The sequence below is a fragment of the Salmo salar genome, chromosome ssa12 (genome assembly GCF_905237065.1).
Source record: "Salmo salar chromosome ssa12, Ssal_v3.1, whole genome shotgun sequence".
Lineage (NCBI taxonomy): Eukaryota > Metazoa > Chordata > Actinopteri > Salmoniformes > Salmonidae > Salmo > Salmo salar.
Window position 1 is genome coordinate 77466229 of NC_059453.1, and position 6240 is coordinate 77472468.

A 6240-nucleotide genomic window follows, 5' to 3' on the forward strand; every position below is an offset into this window, starting at 1 on the left:
TCCTTGTTACCATATCTACTGTTTGTTATGCATTTCTGTGAATTACCTAGTTAGCAAATAAATGATTTTAAGACAATTGATGAATGGATGACTCATAGTGAAGACCGGGTTCGTGCAGATAACCAACAATTTACGACGTTTGGAATGAGACTAACGTGAGGTAAATAATAATTCATTAATTCGAAGACTAATTGATCAGATATTAAAATATCTGAAAGTTATATTAGGAAAATTATAACTTTGTAATCTGAATATTTTCCTTGGTGCCCCGACTTCCTAGTTAATTACAGTTATATGATTAATCGCGTAATAATAATTACAGAGTTATTTGATAAATAAGTCTTCAGTTTTAATGATGCCAAAGACACGACAGCCTGTTTAACATCATGATGAGGTGCTAGCCAGGACAAATTTCAGTTTGATTAGAAACTGATACAAAATGAATACGCTCTTAGAACTAGCTTGTTTTTCAATTAGCCAAGAAAAATTACACTTACAGTGTAGGTTCAGATAAGAACAAATTAGGCTACTATTTGACAGGTTTGTCAGACATTAGAAGCATTCACTAGGCTACTATTTGACAGGTTTGTCAGACATTAGAAGCACTCACTAGGCCATCTCCAGTACCAGTCAATAGTTTGGACACACCTACTCATTCAAGGGTTTTTCTTTATTTCAACTATTTTCTACATTGTAGAATAATAGTGAAGACATCAAAACTATGAAATAACACATGGAATCATGTAGTAACCAAAAAAGTGTTTATATTTGAGATTCTTCAAAGTAGCCACCGTTTGCCTTAACGACAGCTTTGCACACGCTTGGCATTCTCTCAACCAGCTTCATGAAGTAGTCATCTGGAATGCATTTCAATTAACAGGTGTGCTTTGCTAAAAGTTAATTTGTGGAATTTCTTTCCTTCTTAATGCGTTTGAGCCAATCAATTGTGTTGTGACAAGGTAGAGGGGTATACAGAAGATAGCCCTTTTTGGTAAAAGACAAAGTCCATATTATGGCAAGAACAGCTCAAATAAGCAAAGGGAAATGACAGTCCATCATTACTGGAAGACATGAAGGTCAGTCAATACAGAAAATGTCAAGAACTTGTAAAGTTCCTTCAAGTGTAGTCGCAAAAACCATCAAGCACTACGATTAAACTGGTTCTCATGAGGACCACCACAAGAAAGGAAGACCCAGAGTTACCTCTGGTAACTCTCTAATGAACTTATCCTCTGCAGCAGACTCAGATTGCAGCCCAAATAAATGCTTCACAGAGTTCAAGTAACAGACACATCTCAACATCAACTGCTCAGAGAACACTGCGTGAATCAGGCCTTCATGGTTGAATTTCTGCAAAGAAACCACTACTAAAGGACACCAATAATAATAAGAGACTTGCTTGGGCCAAGAAACACGAGCAATGGACATTAGACCGATTGATGTCTGCCCAAAACTTGAGTCCAAATTTGAGATCCTCGTTCCAACCAGTAGGTGAATGGATGGATGATCTCCGCATGTGTGGTTCAAGGCACACTTAACCAGCATGGCTACCACAGCATTCTAAAGTGATACCCCATCCCATCTGGGTTGAGCTTAATGGGACTATCATTTGTTTTTCAACAGGACAATGACCCAAAAAACACCTCCAGGCTCTGGAAGGGCTATTTGACCAAGGAGAGTGATGGAGTGCTGCATCAGATGACCTGGCCTCCACAATCACCCGACCTCAACCCAATTAAAATAAAATGTTATTGGTCACATACACGTGATTAGCAGATGTTCTTGCAGGTGCAGCGAAATGCTTGTGCATCTAGCGCCGACAGTGCAGTAATATCTAACAAGTAATATCAAACTAATTACACAACATATACCCAATACACACAAATCTAAGTAGGAATGAAGTAAGACTATATACATATGGACTAGAGGTCGACCGATTATGATTATTTTTTTTACGCCGATACCGATTATTTGAGGGAGCAAAAAAGCCGATGCCGATTAATCGGCCGCTTTATTTATTTATTTGTAATAATGACAATTACAACAATACTGAATGAACACTTATTTTAACTTAATATAATACATCAATAAAATCAATTTAGCCTCAAATAAATAATGAAACATGTTCAATTTCGTTTAAATAATGCAAAAACAAAGTGTTGGAGAAGAAAGTAAAAGTGCATTATGTGCCATGTAAGAAAGCTAACGTTTAAGTTCCTTGCTCAGAACATGAGAACGTATGAAAGATGTTGGTTCCTTTTAACATGAGTCTTCAATATTCCCAGGTAAGAAGTTTTAGGTTGTAGTTATTATAGGAATTATCGGACTATTTCTCTCTATACGATTTGTACTTCATATACCTTTGACTATTGGATGTTCTTATAGGCACTTTAGTATTGCCAGTGTAACAGTATAGCTTCCGTCCCTCTCCTCGCTCCTACCTGGGCTCGAACCAGGAACACATCGACAACAGCCACCCTCGAAGCAGCGTTACCCATGTTGAGCAAGGGAAACAACTACTCCAAGTCTCAGAGCGAGTGACGTTTGAAACGCTATTAGCGCGCACCCGGCTAACTAGCTAGCCATTTCATATTGGTTACACCAGCCTAATCTTGGGAGTTGATAGGCTGGAAGTCATAAACAGCGCAATGCATTGCGAAGGGCTTCTGGCAAAACGCACGAAAGTGCTATTTTGAATGAATGCTTACAAGCCTGCTGCTGCCTACCATCGCTCAATCAGACTGCTCTATCAAATCATAGACTTAATTATAACATAATAACACACAGAAATACGAGCCTTAGGTCATTAATATGGTCGAATCCGGAAACTATCACGTTTATTCTTTCAGTGAAATACGGAACCGTTCCGTATTTTACCTAACGGGAGGCATCCATAAGTCTAAATGTTCCTGTTACATTGCACAACCTTCAATGTTATGTCATAATTACGTAAAATTCTGGCAAATTAGTTCGCAACGAGCCAGGCGGCCCAAACTGTTGCATATACCCTGACTCTGCGTGCAATGAACGGAAGAGAAGTGACAATTTCACCTGGTTAATATTGACTGCTAACCTGGATTTCTTTTAGCTAAATATGCAGGTTTAAAATATATACTTCTGTGTATTGATTTTAAGAAAGGCATTGATGTTTATGGTTAGGTACAGTCGTGCAACGATTGTGCTTTTTTCGCAAATGCGCTTTTGTTAAATCATCCCCCGTTTGGTCTTTGTTAGGAAGAAATAGTCTTCACAGTTCGCAACGAGCCAGGCGGCCCAAACTGCTGCATATACCCTGACTCTGTTGCAGAGGTGACACATTTTCCCTAGTTAAAAGAAATTCATGTTAGCAGTCAATATTAACTAAGATGCAGGTTTTAAAATATATACTTGTGTATTGATTTTAAGAAAGACATTGATGTTTATGGTTAGGTACAAGTTGGAGCAACGACAGACCTTTTTCGCGAATGCGCACCGCATCGATTATATGCAACGCAGGACAGGCTAGATAAACTAGTAATATCATCAACCATGTGTAGTTAACTAGTGATTATGATTAATTGTTTTTATAAGATAAGTTTAATGCTGCTAGCAACTTACCTTGGCTTCTTACTGCATTCGCGTAACAGGCAGGCTCCTCATGGAGTGCAATGTAAAGCAGGTGGTTAGACTAGTTAACCGTAAGGTTGCATCCCCAAGCTGACAAGGTAAAAAAATCTGTCATTCTGCCCCTGAACAAGGCAGTTAACCCACCGTTCCTAGGCCGTCATTGAAAATAAAAATGCATCCTTAACTGACTTGCCTAGTTAAAAAATATTTATATATAAAAATAAAAAATGTAATAAAAAAATTACAAAAGAATCTGCAAATCAGTGGCCAAAAATACCGATTGTTATGAAAACTTGAAATCGGCCCTAATTAATCAGCCATTCCAATTAATCGGTCGACCTCTAATATGGACAAGCGATGTCAGATCGGAACGGACTAAGATACAGTAGAATAGTATAGAATACAGTATATACATATGAATAATGCAAGATATGTAAACATTAAGTGACTAAGATACCATAGAATAGTATAGAATACGGTATATACATAGGAGATGAGTAATGCCAGATATGTAAACATTATTAAAGTACCTAGTGTTCCATTCCTTAAAGTGGCCAGTGATTTCTAGTCTATGCCTATAGGCAGCAGCCTCTAATGTGCTACTGATGGTTTGGGATGAGTTGGACCGCAGAGTGAAGGAAAAGCAGCCAACAAGTGCTCAGCATATGTGGGAACTCCTTCAAGACTGTTGGAAAATCATTCCTCATGAAGCTGGTTGAGAGAATGCCAAGAGTGTGCAAAGCTGTCAAGGCAAAGGGTGCCTACTTTGAAAAATCTAAGATACAAAATATATTTTGATTTGTTTAACACTTTTTTTGGTTACTACATGGTTCCATATGTTTTATTTCATAGTTGATGTCTTCACTATTATTCTACAATGTAGAAAATAGTAAAAATAATTTAAAACCCTTGAATGAGTAGGTGTGTCCAAACTTTTAACTGGTACTGTATATCAAAGAGTGGGCACCTAAGCAACCTGAGTCGGGTTCCAAATTATAGGTGTTTGCTCTGGTGAGAGAAAATGTAATCCTTCAAAACCACAGACATGGCTCTGTGACTCAAAGCCTACACCACCACCAGAGACCTCTCTTAACACACACACACACACACACACACACACACACACACACACACACACACACACACACACACACACAGACACAGAGTTGACAGTGAAATGGAAAGTCACTGTTCCAAAACTACAGGCCTAACAATAAAGACTGGAGGAACACATTTGCACCCAAGTTACACAAACTCTTTATGAGAGCGTTGAGAAATGTCAAACACAGTGAAACTTTGCTTTGGGACACATTGGGAGTCTAAGGTAAGTGAAACTTGGTCTCTGACATCGCCTTAGAACAGTGGTGTAAAGTACTTAAGTAAAAATACTTTAAAGTACAGCATAAGTCGTTTTTGGGAGTTTCTGTACTTTACTATTTATATTTTTGACAACTTTTACTTCACTACATTCCTAAAGAAAATAATGTACTTTTTACTTCATACGTTTTTCCTGACACCCAAAAGTACTCATTACATTTTGACAAGAAAATAGTCAAATTCTTGCACTTGACCAGGGATGTTCTCTTGATATCCCTACTGCCTCTGATCTGGTGGACTACCTAAACACAAACGCTTCATTTGTAAATTAATGTCTGAGTGTTGGGAGTGTGCACCTGGTTACCCGTAAATAAAATACAAATATATATATATATATAAACGTGTGCTGACTGGTTTGCATAATGAGGAATTTGAAATTATTAATAATTTTGATATTTAATTATATTACAGTAATTACATTTACGTTTGATACTTAAGTATATTTAAAATCAAATACTTTTAGACTTTTACTTATGTAGTATTTTACTGGGTGAATTTACTTGAGTCATTTTCTATTAAGGCATCCTAACTTTTACTCAAGTATGACAATTGGGTACTTTTTCCACCACTGCCTTAGAAAAACAATGTTAGCAAACTTTCTTGTTAATGCTGGAAAGTGTTAGGACTGATCCACAACGTTCTTTTATGGTTACTGCTAGTGCTTCTAGCGCGGGTACCGTTAGCTTTAGTTTGGTAGTTAGCTAACGTTAGGTCGCCGTGCAAAATAGTCAGAAATGGTTCTGTACGCATATTGGTAGAATTTACTTAATTTACCGCCAGGCAGAATTATCAACTCATAAAAGTTATAAACCGTGTTTACCGATGAATACATATTTACCTTGGCTTTCGGCTATCATCAACTCGAGATTCACTATAAACACGCGGTATGAGCAAAACATTTATTGGTACTATGGGTTTCATGTATTTCCGCTATTCCCAGAGTTCTATTTTCATTGGTTTAAAAGACCGTGGGAATTCGTCTCTGATTGGTTGACGGCACGACCTCTCCCCGATGCCATAGCAACCAGTTATTTTGATTTATGCGAAGACCTATGTCAAATACAGTACAATATGAAGATAGGCTAAAACTGCTTCTCCAATTGAAATCCCCGATCACACTTGTAGGCGATGTCATGGCGACGTTGGATATCTAAGCGCAATCGTAGAAACCCGTCATTGTGTCTAACGGTCGTCTCGCGCCGAACTGCGCATGTGTAAGCCGTCAAATCAAACGCACTCCGTCGATATAAAGTTGTG

The 6240-nt window shown here is 37.9% G+C and overlaps 1 protein-coding gene across 2 annotated transcripts in view; it reads right to left on the minus strand.

Annotated features, from left to right (window-relative positions):
* The window catches only part of LOC106565807 (inositol hexakisphosphate kinase 2), a 33332-nt gene extending 27406 nt beyond the window's left edge, over positions 1 to 5926 (minus strand). For both annotated transcript variants that reach the window (XM_014133363.2, XM_014133362.2), the window contains exon 1: positions 5822 to 5926. The gene's annotated coding sequence lies outside the window, so the exon portion shown is untranslated. The remainder of the gene's footprint in view (positions 1 to 5821) is intronic.
* Between the last annotated feature and the right edge of the window lie 314 nt (positions 5927 to 6240).